The 23,996-nt window shown below is 44.3% G+C and overlaps 1 protein-coding gene across 1 annotated transcript in view; it reads right to left on the bottom strand.

The window, feature by feature from the left end:
- Nucleotides 1-8,801, bottom strand: part of gng12a (guanine nucleotide binding protein (G protein), gamma 12a) — a 54,766-nt gene extending 45,965 nt beyond the window's left edge. The window contains exon 1 of the mRNA XM_039003357.1: nucleotides 8,459-8,801. The gene's annotated coding sequence lies outside the window, so the exon portion shown is untranslated. The remainder of the gene's footprint in view (nucleotides 1-8,458) is intronic.
- Nucleotides 8,802-23,996: the final 15,195 nt, after the last annotated feature.

The raw sequence follows: 23,996 nt of genomic DNA, 5'->3' as shown, positions 1-23,996 counted from the left end.
TTGGGTCAAACGTTTCGGGTAGCCTTCCACAAGCTTCCCACAATAAGTTGGGTGAATTTTGGCCCATTCCTCCTGACAGAGCTGGTGTAATTGAGTCAGATTTGTAGTTCTCCTTGCTCGCACACGCTTTTTCAGTTCTATCCACAAATTTTCTATAGGATTGAGGTCAGGAATTTGTGATGGCCACTCCAATACCTTGACTTTGTTGTCCTTAAGCCATTTTGCCACAACTTTGGAAGTATGCTTGGGGTCATTATCCATTTGGAAGACCCATTTGCGACCAAGCTTTAACTTTCTGACTGATGTCTTGAGATGTTGCTTCAATATATCCACATAATTTTCCTTCTCATGACGCCATCTATTTTGTGAATTCCACCAGTCCCTCCTGCAGCAAAGCACACCCACAACATGATGCTGCCACCCCCGTGCTTCACGGTTGGGATGGTGTTCTTCGGCTTGCAAGCCTACCCCTTTTTCCTCCAAATATAACAATGGTCATTATGGCCAAACAGTTCTATTTTTGTTTCTTAGACCAGAAGACATTTCTCCAAAAAGTATGATCTTTGTCCCCATGTGCAGTTTTTTGGCGGTTTTGGAGCAGTGGCTTCTTCCTTGCTGAGCGGCCTTTCAGGTTATGTCGATATAGGACTCGTTTTACTGTGGATATAGATACTTTTGTACCTGTTTCCAGCAGCATCTTCACAAGGTCCTTTGCTGTTGTTCTGGGATTGATTTGCACTTTTCGCACCAAAGTACGTTCATCTCTAGGAGACAGAACGTGTCTCCTTCCTGAGTGGTATGATGGCTGCGTGGTCCCATGGTGTTTATACTTGCGTACTATTGTTTGTACAGATGAACGTGGTACCTTCAGGCGTTTGGAAATTGCTCCCAAGGATGAACCAGACTACAATATTCTGAGGTCTTGGCTGATTTCTTTTGATTTTCCCATGATGTCACGCAAAGAGGAACTGAGTTTGAAGGTAGGCCTTGAAATACATCCACAGGTACACCTCCAATGGACTCAAATTATGAGGCTTCTAAAGCCATGACATAATGTTCTGGAATTTTCCAAGCTGTTTAAAGGCACAGTCAACTTTGTGTATGTAAACTTCTGACCCACTGGGATTGTGATACAGTGAATTATAAGTGAAATAATCTGTCTGTAAACAATTGTTGCAAAAATTACTTGTCATGCACAAAGTAGATGTCCTAACCGACTTGTCAAAACTATAGTTTGTTAACAAGAAATTTGTGGAGTGGTTGAAAAACAAGTTTTAATGACTCCAACATAACTGTATGTAAACTTCTGACTTCAACTGTACTTAGAGTAAAAATAAATGTTTTGTCATACCCTGAATGCTGATTGGCTGAAAGCCGTGGTATTTCAGACCATATACCACGGCTTTCAGCCAATAAGCATTCATGGCTCAAACCACCCAGTTAATAATGATTAATAAGACATCCTCCCTGGGTTTGGACAAGCAATCAGTTATCATTGGCGCTACCCTCAGTATCCACAGCTGCTCACCTCACTCGGATGCATTCAAAAGGCCAGACTATGAGGGCCCAGGGATTGATCTGAGCTTCCCATAGACTGCCTTAAATTAAATGAAAATGCTATTGTTTCATATCAGCTGTGTGTGTGTGTGTGCGGCGTCAGTGCATGTGTAAATTCAATGAGAACCATTCCTTCACCATAAGTACAGTACGTGAAAGAGAGGGAGAGAGAGCACCAGGTGGAAGACAAAGCTCGTCCACTGAAAAGGTCTCTGCATAGGACAGCTTCTACATGGCAACCACTCACGTGGTCACGGCGACGGCACGTGGCACAATGCTGCATGCATCCAAAAAATAACCCCTTTTCATATCCCTCTGTTCTTTGTTGTCTTCTCATCCATCCTCTCACCCCCCTACTAACGGACATCTTAGAATTACTTTTGAAGGGTATTTTACACTGAACAAAAATGTTGGTCCCATGTTTCCTGAGCTGAAATAAAAGATCACAGAATTTTACATACGCACAAAAAGCTTAACTGATTTTCTTATATGAACTGTAACTCAGCCAGAACCAGAACCAGCCAATCAGAATTTGTTTTTATCCACAAAAGGTCTTTATTACAGACAAAAATATTCCTCGGCACTCCCTCAGACTGATGTGGAGGTCCTGGGCTGGCGTGGTTACATGTGGTCTGCGATTGTGAGGCCGGTTGGACGTACTGCCAAATTCTCTAAAACGACGTTGGGCGGCTTATGGTAGAGACATTAAATTCTCTGGCAACAGCTCTGGTGGACGCTTCTTCAAGACTGTGTTGTGTGACACAACTGCACATTTTAGAGTGGCCTTTTATTGTCCCCAGCATAAGTTGCACCTGTGTAATGATCATGCTGTTTAATCAGCTTCTTGATAAGCCACACCTGTCAGGTGGGTGAATTATCTTGGCAAATTAGCAATACTCACAAACAGGGACGTACACAAATTTGTGCACAAACTTTGAGAGAAATAAGCTTTTTGTGCATATGGAACATTTCTGGGCCATTTTATTTTAGCTCATGAAACATGGGACCAACACTTTACATGTTGCTTTTATATTTTTGTTCAGTGTAGAATGCATGACCAAAACTGCATGACCAAAACGGAGTATTTCCCATGTAGCTGATGGAAATAGCGAGAGAAATTGTTAGAAAGGAAGGGAGGAAGAATACATTACACTAGACAGTGTCACACAGGGCTTATAAAGACGAAACACAACATGTTACAAAACGCCGGAGATGATGGCTTCTACCCATCTCAGATAGTTGCTACGACAACCCCTCAGTTAATGCAGCACACGTTTGGTCCTCATTCAAATCAGATTAAAATATCAGTCCAGACACACTTCCTGCATCCTGCAGAGAGGAAGATGTGTTAATCTATTACATGTCATTTCCTGTGAAGTAATATGTACTTCTTTATAAAATCGAGGGAGGGGGGAGGCTAAAAAGAAACAACTCTCAGAGCACAAAGGTTGTTATAACACAATTTTGTCTGTAAAATATTACCCTGTTGGTGCATTGATTCCTTAGGCATTGATACTGTATCTGTGACCGACAGATGCATATCTGTATTCCCAGTCATGTGAAATCTATAGATAAGGCCCTACTCAATGTATTTGAATTGACTGATTTCCTTAGGCAAATCTATCGTTTGGGTGAGACGAAATGTGACTCTGGATTCGCAAGCACTAATAAAGGCGAATAATCTATTGTTGGATTTATTGAATTGAAATGATCATTTTTAAACTTAAACTTTAAACTCAACTGAAAAGGTGCATTGATGTTTCACTGTTTTGTCAATGTGATTTGTGTGTGATGACAAAGGGCTTAGTTCCACATTACGTCCACAAATAAGTTTTATTTGTATTAGTGCATTATGATATTGTCTTGGGGACAACAGTTGACGGATTGCATTAGGCTGTGGAGTGAGCAGTCACATCCTCTGACTAATACTAGATACGTGATAGATTTAAATACTAAGAAGGTTAATCAATCACCCACATAAACGTGGACTAACTGGAAGAGAGGAAGTGAGTTAGAGAGAGTGTGTTCACACACATTTGCATCACTGGCAAGACTGTTAGTCTTAAACTGTATCAACAAGAACTTGAGGCCTCGCAAGCAGAACACACACAAATAACCGAGCAAAGATCGCATGGCATCCATTGCAGTATGAAGAAACATAGCCTAACCCTAAACAATGTTTCATTCTCTAAGCTCGGCCTTCCTCATACACAAACCTGAGAGTTTCAGCCCAAAACGGGAAGGAAGGAAGACAGAATAGTTTCAAAATGAAATGACTACTACTAGTTTCAAAATTAAATGACTACTACTAGTTTCAAAATTAAATGACTACTACTAGTTTCAAAATTAAATTACTACTACTAGTTTCAAAATGAAATTAATACTACTAGTTTCAAAATGAAATTACTACTACTAGTTTTAAAATGAAATTACTACTACTAGTTTCAAAATGAAATTACTACTAGTTTTAAAATGAAAGCTACAATGAAAGCTCATGTATGTGTATGTAGTCATAAATACCTAAAATTGGAAGTTACAGGAAATTCTTAGAATGACAATGAACCATTCTTAGAATAATTGTTTTAGCAGTAACTGGACCGATATTCCAAGAACAGGCTGGGGAGCCTTATGACCAGACCAGACATGGTTTGACTAGACAGCCTTCCCTGAAGAGCGCCCTCATTCATAGAAAAACAATTATGCCAGCAGCAATGCCAACAGCTACAGTTCCTGATTGAGGGTCAAGATAAGATCATCTAATCTTGTGGGTCTTTTTCTGGCCACAGATGAGCACATGAAGAGTTTATTTCAAAAACACTATATGCACCAATTTTCCAGAAATTAATATTTATGGTTACTTTATGTGTGTGTAAAATATGAATGTGTTTTGATGCAAAATGCTATACATCCATTGTTGACCTGGAATGGAATGTTCTTATCCTGTATATTTAAAAATACAGGATTTTCATGGAAAACCAGATGTTATAGTGAAACGTAAATTCTGGTCTTCATTTTGAGAGTTCGTTGCAAAAGTTATATATTTTGGTCTTTTTTAGTAAATCTGTCTATTTCCCCCTAGCGGTTCAAATCAGGTGCCTCTATGTCATCTCAAGGGTGGGGTTCGGTATGAAATACACTACCTTCTAGATGTGCTGGGTGGTACCACCTCAAGGCTTACTCAAGGCTCCAGAGTGGCGCAGCGGTCTAAGGCACTGCATCTCAGTGCTTGAAGTGTCACTACAGACACCCTGGTTTGAATCCAGGCTGTATCACAACCGGCTGTGATTGGGAGTCCCACAATTGGCCAACCGCCGTCCAGGTTTGGCCGGTGTAGGCCGTCATTGTAAATAAGAATTTGTTCTTAACTGACTTGCCTAGTTAAATAAAGGTTAAATAAAAAATATATACAGTTGAAGTCGGAAGTTTACAAACACTTATGAGTCATTAAAACTAGTTTTTCAACCACTCCACAAACAATTGTTTACAGACAGATTATTTCACTTTATAATTCACTGTATCACAATTCCAGTGGGTCAGAAGTTTACATACACTAAGTTGACTGTGCCTTTAAACAGCTTGGAAAATTCCATAAAATTATGTCATGGCTTTAGAAGCTTCTGACAGGCTAATTGACATCATTTGAGTCAATTGGAGGTGTACCTATGGATGTATTTCAAGGCCTACCTTCAAACTCAGTGCCTCTTTGCTTGACATCATGGGAAAATCCAAAGAAATCAGCCAAGACCTCAGAAAAAAGAAATTGTAGACCTCCACAAGTCTGGTTCATCCTTGGGAGAAATTTCCAAATGCCTGAAGGTACCACGTTCGTCTGTACAAACAATAGTACGCAAGTATAAACACCATGGGACCACGCAGCCGTCATCTCGCTCAGGAAGGAGACGCGTTCTGTCTCCTAGAGATGAACGTACTTTGGTGCGAAAAGTGCAAATCAATCCCAGAACAACAGCAAAGGACCTTGTGAAGATGCTGGAGGAAACAGGTACAAAAGTATCTATATCCACAGTAAAACGAGTCCTATATCGACGTAACCTGAAAAGCCGCTCAGCAAGGAAGAAGCCACAGCTCCTAAACCCCCATAAAAAAAGCCAGACTACGGTTTGCAACTGCACATGGGGACAAAGATCATACTTTTTGGAGAAATGTACTCTGGTCTGATGAAACAAAAATAGAACTGTTTGGCCATAATGACCATTGTTATGTTTGGAGGAAAAAGGTGGAGGCTTGCAAGCCGAAGAACTCCATCCCAACCGTGAAGCACAGGGGTGGCAGCATCATGTTGTGGGGGTGCTTTGCTGCACTAGGGACTGGTGCACTTCACAAAATAGATGGCATCATGAGGAATTAAAATGATGTGGATATATTGAAGCAACATCTCAAGACATCAGTCAGGAAGCTAAAGCTTAGTCACAAATGGGTCTTCCAAATGGACAATGACCCCAAGCATACTTCCAAAGATGTGGGAAAATGGCTTAAGGACAACAAAGTCAAGGTATTGGAGTGGCCATCACAGAGCCCTGACCTCAATCCTATAGAAAATTTGTGGGCAGAACTGAAAAAGCGTGTGCGAGCAAGGAGGCCGACAAACCTGACTCAGTTACACCAGCTGTCAGGAGGAATGGGCCAAAATTCACCCAACATATTGTGGGAAGCTTGTGGAAGGCTACCCGAAACGTTTGACCCAAGTTAAACAATTTAAAGGCAATGCCACCAAATACTAATTGAGTGTATGTAAACTTCTGACCCACTGGGAATGTGATGAAATAAATAAAATCTGAAATAAATAATTTTCTCTACTATTATTCTGACATTTCACATTCTTAAAATAAAGTGGTGATCCTAACTGACTTAAGACAGGGACTTTTTACTCAGTTTTTCACAATTCTTGACATTTAATCTGAGTTTAAATGTATTTGGCTAAAGTGTATGTAAACTTCTGACTTCAACTGTACATGTCTGTCATTGAACAACCCCATGCCATGAGTAGATGAGAAAAAAACAAACAAGTCTCTTTCATAAGTTCTTTAAAGAAAAAAATCTAATTTACTAACATTTCTGAAAATGGATAAATAGCGTTTTGGAATGAAACTCTTCACATTGTTCTACACATGTCCTCCTCGAGAGAGAATCTGTCGGGTGTGATTACAGATGACACTGATGTGTTGGTCTCATTGGTCTTCTGGCACAGAGTGAGAGGATATAGTGTATAGCTATACATCCTCAACTTAAACACTGATCAATGCCGTGCCTGTGTTCACTCTTTGATGGGCGAGAGAACACATACTGGGTTATTGTCTGTGTATAAACGCCTTGGCAGAGGAGCTCCAGTGCTGGCCATAATTCAGCTGCATCATCTATCTCAGAGTCCAATCTGGTCTCAGAGCATTCCGTATTATTCTGTATGTAAATCTGAGACACTCCATTTAGTATGATATGGTATGTATTAATTTGTGGATGTCTATCACCCATTTCGTATGATATCTTACGAATTACAATTCGTATTATATGTTAAGAATTTGCAAACGTATAATATTTTATGAATTTGAAAAACGTATGATACAGTATGTTAAGAATTCTAGCTAGGTGGCTAACGTTGCCTAACATTGGCTAACATTAGCTAGGCTAGGGTTTAGGCTTAAAGTTGAGTTCAGGAGTTAGGTTAACCGGTTAGGGTTATCTAAAAGGGTTAAAGTTCGGGGAAGGGTGAGCTAACAATGAAAGTAGTTGCAAAGTAGCTAAAAATTTGAAAGTAGCTGAAAAGTTGTTAATTACCTAAAATGCTAAAGTTGTCCATATGAGATTTGAACTTGCATGTTTGTGTTATACGCCCACTCATCTACCCCGACCAGCCGTCCTATTTCCTTTTTGCCATAAATAACCATCTGTCTTATGTAACCATACCAAATGTAACATATCATACTAATTTTTACATATCATACTATTGCACGCATTTACCTATACTATATTACGTCTAGTCTATGAGACCAGGCTGCAAAGTCAGTGCTGTTGTTGATGATGAGAAAATACACATTGGACAGAACTGAGCTCACAGGTCTGTCAAACTTACCATAGGAAGCCAAGAACATGCAATCGTGCACTTTTTTAATGGGTTAAAAATGTGGAATTCGTCATAGCGCTGTCATGTGCCATGTTTGCCGACTAAACTCAACTCCACGATTAATGATGTTGTTGAGCTGCAACTAGTGTGTGCGGACTGTAATTGGACAATATTGCATGCTATTCTTTGGGTGCTGAAATCCATAGTAATCGATAAAAAAAAAAGTGTATGTGATGTCGGAGCTCCAGTCCGCCCAGACTAGCCGCTGCTCAATTCCATCGTGACTCTTGGAGTTGAATTTAGTCGACTAATGCCATGTAATGGTTGCTTGGCTAACTGGTTTACTACAGTAGGCTATGTATTGCCTTTTCACAAGAGATCTGATGATCTACTGTATGCATATGATTAACAATGTTTCGCTAACAAGTCGACCCGCATGGTCTGTCGATAGACGAATTGGAAAGATACACTGTACATTGTGCGGTTCCTATTACACAATTAGACTATTGCAATTCGTTCTTGGTCAGAAGTGCGATTACTGTCGACACCCAAAATCATAGCATGCCATTCTCACGGCAATAACTGTTATGCGCATATTACGCACGCTACAAATGTGACACAATATGTCTGAATGCACGCATAATTGGCAACAATGTCAATATTTTATGTTGTCAATATGGGTGACGCAGGAGTACAAATGAAGACTAACATTTGAATGGCAACAGTTATCTTTCTGAACGTTTTGTAGCGCGTAAAACTGTGAATGTTATAGGCCTATTGATAAACCCTTATGACTTCCAAGGTAGACTGACACGACACACTTACCTGGCCAGGACAATGTACAGGCTCCGTGTCGCTTACTGTAACCGTCACCAACTAAGAGGAGACCTCCCTCAGTAACAGCCCTCTATTGGGACAGCTATGAAAAGCAGATCAAACGACGGTCTTTGGGAATGCCAACTGGTGCCACTTTCACTTTCACACTGTGTTGGCTGTCGCTTATAGTCAATATCGTTAACTTTTCATTTTCTCCACCTACTTGCGCGTAGGACTACGCTCTCCTCCGCGTCGCGAGGAAAACAAACGAACCGAGACGGGTGGAGAAATGGAGATTCACAGAATAGTGGGAAGGAACATAGCGGATGTCTGAGAATGTTATGTTTTGCGGTCTCTGCTCCTTTATTTATTGCCGCCTCCTAGGCGCCCTCTGTCTGTGCAATAGCGTTTCTTACACAAACAGTATTTACTAAGGCTTTAGAGAGCAATAGCGTCTTTTTTAAGCACAATGGCTGGTTGGAATCTTATTTATAAGGCTAATGGCAACTACATCTACATGTCCAAAGATCCAATCAACCATAGACAAATGATAGTACACCTAGCTTCACGTTAAAATGATGTCCTTTGGGCAAATCAGATGTCAATGTAGCCTACATAAACCCAATCTTACTCCTGGCGAATTTACTTTCACATACAGCTTGTGTAAGAAAAGTTGAGTTACTTTAAAATATTAAATGCTATTTAGGTAGTGTACGAAAATGAGTATGGAAGCTGATCAATGTCTAAATGTGTTTGACATGATAGCTCAGCTGAATCAAACAATTTGTTTCCAAGGCTAAGCAGGGTACATAAGAGTTAGGCTACTGGATGGTCAACTTGTTCTCACAGAAGTGCATTACCCCTCATATACCAGAAGGAGTCACTGTTCAGGCAGGAATCATTGAACTGTGGCTCCACATTTTATTTCAATATACCTCTATTCAGGTTGATCGCATGACGTTTATTCAAACATACCATTTTACTATCAACATTGAAACAAGGTCAAATAAAATGTCTAATCAAATATGAAATTCAACATAAATACATTTCAACTACTCAATGGACAGTTTATTAGGTACACCCATTTAGCATCAGGTCAGAACCGCCTTTGCCTCCAGAACAGCCTGGACTATTCGGGGCATTCTACAAGGTGTCGGGAACTTTCCACGGGGATGTTGGTGTGACCGGTGTAGATTCCCTCTGCGAACGTATTCAGACCCCTTGACTTTTTCCACATTTTGTTATGTGGAAAAAGTCACATAACAATTCTAAAATGGATTAAATAATCTACACACAATACGCCGTAATGACAAAGTGAGAACAGTTTTTCAAAATCTTTGCATATTTATTACAAATACAAAACAGAAATACCTTATTTACATAAGTATTCAGACCCTTTGCTATGAGACTCGAAATTGAGCTCAGGTGCATCCTTTTTCCATTGATCATCCTTGAGATGTTTGTACAACTTGATTGGAGTCCACCTGTGGTCAATTCAATTGATTGGACATGATTTGGAAAGGCACACACCTGTCTATTTAAGGTCCCACAGATGACAGTGCATATCAGAGCAAAAACCAAGCCATGAGGAATTGTCCGTAGAAATCCAAGACAGGATTGTGTCGAGGCACCAATCTGGGGAAGCGTACCAAAAAATATCTGCAGCCTTGAAGGTCCCCAAGAACACAGTGGCTTCATTCTTAAATGGAAGACGTTTGGAACCACCAAGACTCTTCCTAGAGCTGTCCGCCCGGGAGAAAAGCCTTGGTCAGGGAGGTGACCAAGAACCCGATGGTCACTCTGACAGAGCTCCAGAGTTCCTCTGTGGAGATGGGAGAACCTTCCAGAAGAACAAACATCTCTACAGCACTCCACCAATCAGGCCTTTAAGGTAGAGTGGCCAGACTGAAGCAACTCCTCAGTAAAAGTCACATGACAGCCCGCTTGGAGTTTGCCAAAAGGCACCTAAAAGACTCTCAGACCTTGAGAAACAAGATTCTCTGGTCTGATGAAACCAAGATTGAACTCTTTGGCCTGAATACCAAGCTTCACATCTGGAGGAAACCTGGCATCATCCCTATGGTGAAGCATGGTTTGGCAGCATTGTGCTGTGGGGATGTTTTTCAGCGGCAGGGACTGGGAAACTAGTCAGGATCGAGGGAAAGATGAACGGAGCAAAGTCCAGAGAGATCCTTGATGAAAACCTGTTCCAGAGCGCACAGGACCTCAGACTGGGGTGAAGGTTCACCTTCTAATAGGACAACAACCCTAAGCACACAGCCAAGACAATGCAGGAGTGGCTTCGGGACAAGTCTCTGAATGTCCTTGAGTGACCCAGCGAGAGCCCGGATTTGAACCCGATCAAACATCTCTGGAAAGACCTGAAAATAGCTGTGCAGCAACGCTCCCCATCCAAACTGACAGAGCTTGAGAGGATCTGCAGAGAAGAATGGGAGAAAATCCCCAAATACAGGTGTGCCAAGCTTGTAGCCTCATACCCAAGAAGACTGAAGGCTGTAATCGCTGCTAAAGGTGCTTCAGCAAGGTACTGAGTAAAGGTTCTGAATACTTATGTAAATGTGTATTTCCATTTTTTATAAATTAGCACCATTTCTAAAAACCTCTTGTAATGGAATTTCAATGTTTGTGCTTTTCTTATAACTAATGTCTGTGTCCTATTCATGTGCTGTTATATAAACCAATTTCTGTGTTCATGCAAGTGGCTGACTGTACAAATCCTCACTATCAGTATCTGCAATTTGGCAGTACACCCAGACCTTGTTTTGAGAATGAACAATATCTCCGTTTCAAGGTCTCAGCTTAGAGAGAAAGAAGCCTCATGAGGTGTTATGAACCAGTATAAGTCGGTCACATGAATGAAACAAGACTGTAATTATTTATTAATTATGCTAAATCATGCAAATATAACTTGTCTGTGTATAGCCATATATAAGACAACTACTGGGACTGCCCCAGCAGAGCTCCTGATTGACATGTGTTAACTTCCGGGTTGGAGCGAGTAGTCGCATTCCGCATTCCGCTTCGCTCCACAGGTAGTATTACCATTTCATTTTCATTTTCATTACAGTACAACGGTTTGATTTGTTTGATCTTAGCTAGCTACATAGCCGTCTTTGTATCAAAGATAATTGTGTAGTTATTGAGGTTCGCTAGCCAGCTATTTTCGTCCTAACGTAACGTAACGTAGTCAACACTGCTAGCTAGCCAGCTAGCCACCGAATAGCAGCACTGTAGAAACGATTGCATTACAACGGAACGACTTGATTAGTGTAGTGTTAGCTAGCTACACAGTTGTCTTTGCTATCTTTGATTTGTTTGATCTTAGCTAGCTACTTAGCTAGCTACATAGCCGTCTTTGTATCAAAGATAATTGTGTAGTTATTGAGGTTCGCTAGCCAGCTATTTTCGTCCTAACGTAACGTAACGTAGTCAACACTGCTAGCTAGCCAGCTAGCCACCGAATAGCAGCACTGTAGAAACGATTACATTACAACGGAACGACTTGATTAGTGTAGTGTTAGCTAGCTACATAGTTGTCTTTGCTATCTTTGTATCTAAGATAATTGTGTAGTTTTGAGTAATTATCGGTTAGCTAGCCAGCTATTTTCGTCCGCCGCGCTGCCGTTCTCCTACCTAGTCAACACTGCTAGCTAACACTGCTAGCTAGCCAACTTCTACCGAATAGCAGCACTGTAGAAACTTACATTACAACGGAACGACTTGATTAGCGTAGTGTTAGCTAGCTACATAGTTGTCTTTGCTGTCCTTGTATCCAAGATAATTGTGTAGTTTAGAGAAATTTAGAGAAATTGTCGAGGTTACCTAGCCAGTTAGAGGTTACCTAGCCAGCTACACTTTCAAACAAAGTCAACAACGCAGCCACTGCTAGCCAGCCTACTTCACCAGCCAGCAGTACTATATCATTTTAGTCAATAAGATTTAATTTTTTTTTGCAACGTAAGCTTAACTTTCTGAACATTCGAGACGTGTAGTCCACTTGTCATTCTAATCTCCTTTGCATTAGCGTAGCCTCTTCTGTAGCCTGTCAACTATGTGTCTGTCTATCCCTCTTCTCTCCTCTCTGCACAGACCATACAAACGCTTCACACCGCGTGGCCGCCGCTACTCTAACCTGGTGGTCCCAGCGCGCACGACCCACGTGGAGTTCCAGGTCTCCGGCAGCCTCTGGAACTGCCGATCTGCGGCCAACAAGGCAGAGTTCATCTCAGCCTATGCGTCCCTCCAGTCCCTCGACTTCTTGGCACTGACGGAAACATGGATTACCACTGATAACACTGCTACTCCTACTGCTCTCTCCTCGTCTGCCCACGTGTTCTTGCACACCCCGAGAGCTTCTGGTCAGCGGGGTGGTGGCACTGGGATCCTCATCTCTCCCAAGTGGACATTCTCTCTTTCTCCCCTGACCCATCTGTCTATCGCCTCCTTTGAATTCCATGCTGTCACAGTTACCAGCCCTTTCAAGCTTAACATCCTTATCATTTATCGCCCTCCAGGTTCCCTTGGAGAGTTCATCGATGAGCTTGACGCCCTGATAAGTTCCTTTCCTGAGGATGGCTCACCTCTCACAGTTCTGGGTGACTTTAACCTCCCCACGTCTACCTTTGACTCATTCCTCTCTGCCTCCTTCTTTCCACTCCTCTCCTCTTTTGACCTCACCCTCTCACCTTCCCCCCCTACTCACAAGGCAGGCAATACGCTTGACCTCATCTTTACTAGATGCTGTTCTTCCACTAATCTCACTGCAACTCCCCTCCAAGTCTCCGACCACTACCTTGTATCCTTTTCCCTCTCGCTCTCATCCAACACTTCCCACACTGCCCCTACTCGGATGGTATCGCGCCGTCCCAACCTTCGCTCTCTCTCCCCCGCTACTCTCTCCTCTTCCATCCTATCATCTCTTCCCTCTGCTCAAACCTTCTCCAACCTATCTCCTGATTCTGCCTCCTCAACCCTCCTCTCCTCCCTTTCTGCATCCTTTGACTCTCTATGTCCCCTATCCTCCAGGCCGGCTCGGTCCTCCCCTCCTGCTCCGTGGCTCGACGACTCACTGCGAGCTCACAGAACAGGGCTCCGGGCAGCCGAGCGGAAATGGAGGAAAACTCGCCTCCCTGCGGACCTGGCATCCTTTCACTCCCTCCTCTCTACATTCTCCTCTTCTGTCTCTGCTGCTAAAGCCACTTTCTACCACTCTAAATTCCAAGCATCTGCCTCTAACCCTAGGAAGCTCTTTGCCACCTTCTCCTCCCTCCTGAATCCTCCTCCCCCTCCTCCCCCCTCCTCCCTCTCTGCAGATGACTTCGTCAACCATTTTGAAAAAAAGGTCGACGACATCCGATCCTCGTTTGCTAAGTCAAACGACACCGCTGGTTCTGCTCACACTGCCCTACCCTGTGCTTTGACCTCTTTCTCCCCTCTCTCTCCAGATGAAATCTCGCGTCTTGTGACGGCCGGCCGCCCAACAACCTGCCCGCTTGACCCTATCCCCTCCTCTCTTCTCCAGACCATTTCCGGAGACCTTCTCCCTTACCTCACCTCGCTCATCAACTCATCCTTGACCGCTGGCTACGTCCCTTCCGTCTTCAAGAGAGCGAGAGTTGCACCCCTTCTGAAAAAACCTACACTCGATCCCTCCGATGTCAACAACTACAGACCAGTATCCCTTCTTTCTTTTCTCTCCAAAACTCTTGAACGTGCCGTCCTTGGCCAGCTCTCCTGCTATCTCTCTCAGAATGACCTTCTTGATCCAAATCAGTCAGGTTTCAAGACTAGTCATTCAACTGAGACTGCTCTTCTCTGTGTCACGGAGGCGCTCCGCACTGCTAAAGCTAACTCTCTCTCCTCTGCTCTCATCCTTCTAGACCTATCGGCTGCCTTTGATACTGTGAACCATCAGATCCTCCTCTCCACCCTCTCCGAGCTGGGCATCTCCGGCGCGGCCCACGCTTGGATTGCGTCCTACCTGACAGGTCGCTCCTACCAGGTGGCGTGGCGAGAATCTGTCTCCGCACCACGTGCTCTCACCACTGGTGTCCCCCAGGGCTCTGTTCTAGGCCCTCTCCTATTCTCGCTATACACCAAGTCACTTGGCTCTGTCATATCCTCACATGGTCTCTCCTATCATTGCTATGCAGACGACACACAATTAATCTTCTCCTTTCCCCCCTCTGATAACCAGGTGGCGAATCGCATCTCTGCATGTCTGGCAGACATATCAGTGTGGATGACGGATCACCACCTCAAGCTGAACCTCGGCAAGACGGAGCTGCTCTTCCTCCCGGGGAAGGACTGCCCGTTCCATGATCTCGCCATCACGGTTGACAACTCCATTGTGTCCTCCTCCCAGAGTGCTAAGAACCTTGGCGTGATCCTGGACAACACCCTGTCGTTCTCAACTCACATCAAGGCGGTGACCCGTTCCTGTAGGTTCATGCTCTACAACATTCGCAGAGTACGACCCTGCCTCACACAGGAAGCGGCGCAGGTCCTAATCCAGGCACTTGTCATCTCCCGTCTGGATTACTGCAACTCGCTGTTGGCTGGGCTCCCTGCCTGTGCTATTAAACCCCTACAACTCATCCAGAACGCCGCAGCCCGTCTGGTGTTCAACCTTCCCAAGTTCTCTCACGTCACCCCGCTCCTCCGCTCTCTCCACTGGCTTCCAGTTGAAGCTCGCATCCGCTACAAGACCATGGTGCTTGCCTACGGAGCTGTGAGGGGAACGGCACCTCCGTACCTTCAGGCTCTGATCAGGCCCTACACCCAAACAAGGGCACTGCGTTCATCCACCTCTGGCCTGCTCGCCTCCCTACCTCTGAGGAAGTACAGTTCCCGCTCAGCCCAGTCAAAACTGTTCGCTGCTCTGGCACCCCAATGGTGGAACAAACTCCCTCACGACGCCAGGTCAGCGGAGTCAATCACCACCTTCCGGAGACACCTGAAACCCCACCTCTTTAAGGAATACCTAGGATAGGATAAAGTAATCCTTCTAACCCCCCCCTCCCCCTTAAAAGAGTTAGATGCACTATTGTAAAGTGGTTGTTCCACTGGATATCATAAGGTGAATGCACCAATTTGTAAGTCGCTCTGGATAAGAGCGTCTGCTAAATGACTTAAATGTAAATGTAAATGTAAATGTGTACTATAGTGCATTGAGTTGGTTGGAACCTCTCCAGCGCGCTGATAATAAACAATGATTCATTTAAGATTGACTTTCAGTGTCCCCGTGAAAGAATTTCCACGACACTGTTTTTGCTTTGGCATTATGGGGTATTGTGTGTAGATTGAGGGAAAACTAAACTATATAAATACATTTTAGAATAAGACTAACGTAACAAAATGTTGAAAAAGTCAAGGGGTCTGAATACTTTCTGAATGCACTGTATGACCAAAAGATCATGGGTGGTGTTTTTTTTTTAAACACCCATAAATGAAATATTGTGCTGCCCTTGTGCACCAACTCCTCTCTTCCACATAGATACAGTAGACAGGTCCGCAAATAAGAATAACAATCGTCTAGTTAGATAATGATACAATATCGTGCAATGTACAGTATAACCTATGGGCCTTGGCTAGCCAACTTTCATAAATGACAGCCAGGCATTACGTACAATTAGTACATGACGTGCACTTGCAAACTAACAGTAAAATATTGTCAAAATATCATAAACAAAAACACATGACAACCCTGATAAAGAAACAAACATCCATAAATGAAATGTTGTGCTGCCCTTGTGCATCAACTCCTTTGTAAAGTACAAATGAACAACAGGGGACATGAATAGCCATGCTAGCCCAATTACAACATGTAGCATACAGTAGAAAGTCCAATAGCTAGCCAGCATGTACAGCGTTCACAAATCAACAGATGAAAAGTTAACAAATGCATGAAATGCATAAATATCACAATATACTGGTAGAAGACCATAATATTACAATGTCAGTGACAATATAAACTCAATATCTGTGTATTAACATATAGGATTGAATATGATTTTCATGGGACAATTTGTTTGTAACCTACCTCTTCCACAAGGATACAGTAGACAGGGAAGAGGTAAGGGGGCAAGGGATGTTTATGAGGGTGAATGCAGAAGGAAGTGTGGATAGTATGAAAAGAACTAAAACTTCTCAACATCTAAGTTGATTCCCTTATCAATAACAGGGGACTCTGTCCAATCAATGTCCTTTGATAGACTCTATGGTACAACAAATTGTAAACACCAGTCTTTAATACACTTCCAGTCTACACATTTCCAAACCTAGAAGTGGGGTGATTGCCTTCATGGGGGCTCTACCTAGATTTTTCTGGGGCAGGATGGCATTTAGGGGCAAGGGAGGGAGATGAAGGGGCACCAGCCACAGGAAACTCATCTGAGTGAATGTTCATCTGTGGGTTACTTGGGTTGAGGCTGCCAGTGTCTTCATCAGCGTCTTCAGCCGAAGACTGTTCTTGGACCCAGGAAGTAGTGCGATTCTCAGCACATCCATCTTGCCAGGAGAGAGCATCCTCCATGGAAGGTTCAGCTGCTGCACTGTTGAACTCCAATCCAGAAGCTTCAGTCTCAGGAACATGTCACTTAGGTGTCACTTGCCATAACATTGTTGCTCTGGAAGCTGGGGTCAGATGCATCCTGTGTCTCATCCAAGTGGAGGAAGTTGACTTGGAGCAAAAGGTTTCTGTGCACCACCCTCTCATTTCCAGAATGATCCTGGATCTTGTAGATGTGGAGTACAGGCTTTGAAGCCATGGCAGTGTAGATGTCTGGTTCCCACATGTCGGCAAGCTTGCATTTTCCTCTGCATCCCTTGTTAGCCACGAGAACTTGGTCGCCAATGGAGAGAGGCTGGCCCTCAACTTTCTTGTAGTACGGTTCAGACTGGTGTTTCTGTTACACTGCAGAGCTCTTCTGACCTTGGTATATGGCAGACTGGTGGTCGCTCACCAGGGACTTCACATAGACACCGTAGCCACAGACAGTCTCGTCCTGGAAGACTTTCTTGAACATCAAGTCAACAGGTAACCTGGGTACTCTACCAAACATCAAGTAAAAGGGTACGAAGCCAGTGCTCTCATGAGCAGTACAGTTGTACACAAAAGTAATGTTCTGGATCATCTGGGGCCACTTCTGCTTTGACTTTGGGGTCAAGGATCTCAGCATGTTGCCTAGTGTCCTGTTGAACCTCTACGTGCCACCGTTCCCCATAGGATGGTAGGGGGAGGTCCGAGACATCTCGACACCAGCCAACTCCAGGAATTCGGCGATGAGTTCACTTTGGAAATTCACTCCCTGGTTTCAGTGGAGGCGGGGAGGAAATCCATACACACAGAAGTTTTGCCACTTTCTTTGCTGTCTGGTCCCGGCAGGGGAATGCATGTGCCAGCTTGGTGAAGTGATCAGTAATCACTAGGACATCCACAGACTTGTCTTCAGCAGACCAGAAGTTGATGCATACAAGTTCCAGTGGTCTAGATGCTCTCCATTGGAGCTCTTTCTGCAGGCTCTGGGGTTTTGCTGAGGACACACCTTTGACAGGTCTTGAGACAGTTGCGTATGTTTTTCTCCATGTTGTGCCAGAAGAACCTCTGACGGACAAGGGAGAGGGTGTGTGCCAGGTCATGAACAACAGACAGAGCCTCCTTCCTCAGAGGAAACTCTGTACAGGATATCATTCAGCAGTGTAAACTTATCCAATAGCTTGAGAATCTTCAGAGCCAGCTAGTTCTCACTGTGACGCTCACGTTTGGGTGGTCTGCTCTTCCTCTCAACATAGTGTATCACTTTGGGGATGGCGACATCATGTTGTTGGTGGGACTTGAGCTCTTCTACGGACAAAGAATGTAGTGTGTCTTGGCCAGCTGGTGCTAAAATGCTAATGTGGTCGACAAGCGAAGCAGCTCTCTGCCGAGACGCAGACTCCCAGTCTTCATGAGAGGAGATTAAGGCCGACACATCATCCTCAGACAAGGACACATCCACAGACACACAAAGGGAGGAGTTATCTAGGACTGACACGTCAGGCCGAATGCTTCCTGCACACATCGATCTTTCACATCACACACTTTCCTAAGCAGCTCTAAATACGGCTCAGACAAGAGTCGATGACTGAGTGGCTTCACGAACAGGTCCCTGCCAAAGTGTCGCCTCAACATTCAGTTTCCCTGGAACATGCTTGATCTAGAAGCAGTATGGTGCAACTTGGAGACCCAGCGCTGCTTACATGCATCAAGCTTTGGCTTGGTTATGATGTATGTGAAAGGGTTGTTATCAGTCCACACTGTGAACTTCGGACCTTTGAGCCAATGACTAAACTTGTCACAGACAGACCACTTGAGGGCCAGGAACTCCAGTCTGTGTGCAGGGTAGTTAGCTTGTCTGCGGCTGAGTGACTTGCTTGCGAACGTAAATCGGTCTTGTCTTCTCACAGTTGGGAGAGAACAGCGCCCCGGCCATCCAGGGAGGTGTCGGTGGACAGGATGAAAGGCTTGTCGAAATCAGGATGGGCCAACACCACATAGTTGATCAGCACTTTCCTCAGTTCCTCAAACGCAGTGTCACAGCTCTGCATCCAGTCCTGAGAGGTTAGTTCATGGAAGGTTACAGCTCTCCTGTGGCCTCCGGCAACATTGCCTTTCTGTTTGCCTTTACGTTTCTGTCCCGCAGTCAGGGTGAGGGGCTTTGCGATGGAGGAACATCCGTGGATGAAGTGCTGGTAGTAAAGGACCATCCCTAGGAAGGATCTCACTCTCTTCTGTGATGGTGTGCAGGCGTCGTCTTTCATCAGATCTGAGATTACCTTGATCTTCTCCTGGTCAACAGAGACACCAGTGCTGTCGATAGTATGGCCCAGAAACCTCACAGACTTGCACAAAAAGTGACACTTCTTCTGTGATAGCTCTCAATCGACTGAACACGACTTCAAGGCGTCTCAAAGACTCTTCCTCAGAAGGAGGAAAGGCGAGCATATCATCCAGGTAGTGCAGAAGGCTGGAAAAGTTGAGATCACCAAAAATGCTGAGCATCATCCTCAAGGACGCTGGACTGTTGCACAAATCTTGTGGAAGCCTATTGTACTCATACAAGCCCAGGGGTGTCAGACTCATGGAGAGGGACATTGTAGAACCCTGATGTGAGGTTTGTGGCGCTGAAATAAGCATTTCTACCGAGGCAGCCAGGCAGTCAGGTTGATGTGGCAGAGGGTGAATGTACTTGATGGTCCTCGCGTTGCGCAAGCAGAAGTCAGTGCAGATCCTCAGGTCCCCATTCTTTTTCCAGACCATGACCAGTGGCGAGGCGTACTCACTTACTGACTTGGTGATGAGTTGTTTCTCCTCCATTTTGCTCAACACTTCTCTCAACTTGTGATAGTGTGCAGGAGAGACACGGCAGTAGGAAAGCCTGAAAGGGCGGTCGCCGGAGAGGTGAATGCGGTGCACAAATTCCTTCGCCCCTCTACACAGTCCAGCTTGTCCTTCGAGAAGACATCTTGGTACTTTACTAGGATCTCGGCCAGCTTAGCTTTCCAAGCAGATACTTCATATGCCTCGATATTCCGGTCGCTCAAACCACAGTGCTTCAGCAGCTGTGTGGCATCAGCCGACTCTTGAGGAGAAGTGGCAAGACTTGGGGTGTCACACTGTCGTTGCAGCCTCTGAGGGACGGGCAGATCCTCAACTGCTAGGCAAGGAGAGACATCCGCTAGCTTGGCGTCGCGGCACAGTATGACCGGGTCCAGTGACGCGTCAGGACTTCCCCAGCGACCTCCCCACATGGGTGTTATGACTCTCCCTACCAGAATGTTCTTTGGGGCTGAGTGGGCGGAGGTGGGCTCAACAATGACAGTGCTCCGAGGTGACACACGAGCACCGCTTGGCAACTTCCCCCATACGAGGTACATCTGCTGTGGAAGGAGAGTAACAGCTTGCCTAAGCCTTACCGTGCCAATCTTGTTTGTCTACTCGGGGCATGCCCTGCCTGAGGAACTGCTCACACTTGGGGAGGAGATGCCTTCCCAGTACTTCTTATTGGACATCATCTTCTGAAGGACAGACTTGATCACGTTTTTTTCCCCAAAGATAAACATCTCATTGGCCAGAGGGCACAGTGAACTTTGATGAGTAAACTTTTATTTCCAGATCATACAGTATCATACATTTGGGCTTCGTAGTCAGACCACCACAACCGACAAAAAACACAATGCTGGGGGCTAGCTGAGAACAAGGAAGAACACCAGCAGCTTTCAGTCTTGACCCTGCCTCTTCACTGATTGTGCATGACATAGAGACTGAGTCCAACATTCCATTCAATGTTAACTGACTAGTACTGGGGCATAAAACAGCTCACTATCCCCTTCTAGTCTCCATGGTCCGACAAAAATGTATTTCTGGTCGTCTGACAGCAGCCTACAGCTATTTACATAGATTTTTTATTTTACCTTTATTTAACTAGGCAAGTCAGTTAAGAACAAATTCTTATTTTCAATGACGGCCTAGGAACAGTGGGTTAACTGCCTTGTTCAGGGGCAGAACAACAGATTTTTACCTTGACAACTCGGGGATTCGATTTTGCAACCTTTCGGTTACTAGTCCAACACTCTAACCACTAGGCTACTGCAGGTCTGGCTCACCTGTGAGGGTCACTTTATCTTTGCCCATGCTTTCCCTCAAACTGCTAGCTAGTTTTAAAACGGGTTGATGTCGGGGGGGTGCGCTGATGTCATGGGAGGCTGAGATGCTTTTGGGCAGTCTCTCTTGAAATGGCCAGGGCTGAGACAGTGGCGACAGAGCCTGTGGAGCCTGCAACATGCATAGGTTGTGTGCTCGGTGATGCCACAGACTTTGCATGGGGGACTTGGCTGGACCTGGCGTGAGGGACTTGACTGGACTTGGCTTGAGCGTGGTGGTTGTTTAGGCTGTGCTTGGTGTGTCTGAGAAGCAGTGCACAGTGAGAGGACTCTGTCCAACATGCCAACCACATGGCGAAGGCCTGGTTCCTCTGTGGTGAGACTGGTTGGAGGGACCGATAGTGGAGCTGGCGTATTGAAGGAGCACTGAGACTGGCTGAATACCTCAGAGGGCTGACGTGGCTCACTGTGATGGAGAATGGGCTGGCTGACTGCTGCTGGGCTCTAACTGCATGCTGACAGCAGCACTGCGTATTGAGCTTGAGCTTTGCCTCTCCTCAGATCCCTGTGATGGCCATCCAACCAACCCTGGACCTCTGATACGGTCCACACCTAAGCTTAAACTGGAAAGACTGGGCGAGCTTGGGGATTGGACAGTGGGGGATGAACATAAGTTCTGCCACCACCAGACCTCCCCTGGGGACATCAGACCACAATGTCGTCTACCTCCGGCCAACCTACTGTCGGCTCCTGGAGGGAGAGAAACCCACAGTTAAAACTGTCCAGATCTGGAATGACAACAGTATCACTCGTCTCCAAGGGTGTTTTGACTGTACTATGTGGGAGGTATGAGGACAGCAGCTCTGATCTTGATGAACTCACAGATGTTGTTTCATGTAAACTTCGTGTTGAGCCAGTTGTGCCGACTAAAACCTTCCCTAAAAATAAGCTCGTAAGTGTCACTGGACTAGTACATGATGGAAACAATGCCAAACTTATAATTTAGAGAGAGAAAAGTTGGGGCTATCAACAGACTAAATATCCAATACTGTTTATAAATCAGAAATTAAATACTCAGTATGCACATTCACATGCAAAAACATTTATAAATGAAACTGAAAGACTTGAAAACTTGAGAAACAAATATCTGCCATGATAAAATATCAGACACTGTAGATCAATATTTTTTTTTTTTTTTTAATGCTGTAGGAAACATCAAATAAAGTACTGAATGTCTTTGTCTCACGCCAAATGCCCTGTACCTCTGGTTCATAGACTTGCACACACAGAGGAATGCAGACGGTCCAGTACCGGAGAGAGGAAGGGAGTCCAGTGGTGATGGAGCAATCCGGCGATCATGCGAGCAGTGATCTTGTAGATCCGAAAGGAAACGGCACCAATTGTAACCGGTGTAGATTGCCTCTGGGTTGTGTTTTGATCGGCTTACATATGACCAAAGGATCAGGGTTGGTGTTGATCTTTTATTCTGATAGACACAAACATCCATAAATTAAATGCTTTGCTGCCCTTAAGCGCCATCTACTCTATTCCACATAGATACAGTTACTTGAGTAAAAGTAAATATACCTTAAAAGAAAATTAATCAAGTAAAAGTCACCCAGTAAAATACTTGTTTTTAGCTGATAGGAGTGGAACCCGGTGTGGTCTTCTGCTGAAATAGCCCATCCGTGACAAGGACCGAAGAGTTGTGTGTTCCGAGATGCCATTCTGCACACCACTATTGACTGCGCCATTAATTGTCTGTTTTTGGCCCGCCTGTTAATAACTTGCAAAATTCTTGCCATTCTCATCAATGAGCTGTTTTCGCCCACAGGACTGCCGCTGACTGGATGTTTTTGCTTAGTCGCATAATTTTTTGTAAAACCCTAGACACTGTCGTGCGTGAAAAGCCCAGGAGGGTGGGCGCTTCTGAGATACTGAATCCTGGGTGTCTGGCACCGACAATCATACCAAGCTCATTGTCGCTTAGGTCACTCGTTTTGCCCATTCTAATGTTAAAACAAACAGTAACTGAATGCCTCGATGCCAGCCTGCCTGCTTTATATAGCAAGCCACGGCCCCGTGACTCTGTCTGTAGGAGCAATCTATTTTCATGAACGGGGTGGTGTACCTAATAAACGGGTGTATTTTTATATTGAATAGAGGATAAAACATATTTTATATGTTTCTACATGTAATTTTTTATGCAATTTCAACATATACATAGGTTCTGATGATTATGTTGAAATGACATTGATGTAACAACCTGTTAGTCCGGTTAAGTCAATGTGTTGACAAGTTGTTGAAACAACATTGATTCAACCAGTGTGCCCAATGGGGAAGTTCTTTCTCAAACTCTCAGTTCCTTCTACAATCACAATGAAGAAAAGACAATTGTTTGCGAAAGATTAGTTAGCTTTCAAATGTGAACCGCAATTTCATGTCAGGTGAGACATTTATTTGATCGAATTTAAAAAGCCCAAATTTATAGAACATTTGAGTAGAAATGGGATAACAAAAATATCCAGGTATCCAGGTATGTTGGCTATGCTTGTTGTATACCAAGCAATTATACTATAGATTTGTTATCTCATGAATCAATACTTTTCATTGATGATATCTGAAAGGAAAAAGTAATGGATGAGAATATAACTTATCTTATCCAACTTTTTGTTTGTGTTGCCATGGTGTTTCTTTGACCGGATTTCACCTGAGGTTTTTAACTTGATCTTGATAAGTGGGAATCCATGAGTATGCTTACACTGCCTACGACAGCTCCCCGTCCTTATCACTTAGTGAAAGCTTTACTTCCATAAGCAGCATAGACACTGCAGCATCTAGGACTTCACATGTCTCCTGTCTAGCAGACCAGATCTTTGGCTAG

The sequence above is a fragment of the Salvelinus namaycush genome, chromosome 11 (genome assembly GCF_016432855.1).
Source record: "Salvelinus namaycush isolate Seneca chromosome 11, SaNama_1.0, whole genome shotgun sequence".
In the NCBI taxonomy this organism is placed as follows: domain Eukaryota; kingdom Metazoa; phylum Chordata; class Actinopteri; order Salmoniformes; family Salmonidae; genus Salvelinus; species Salvelinus namaycush.
This window is presented reverse-complemented; position numbering and strand designations above follow the sequence as displayed.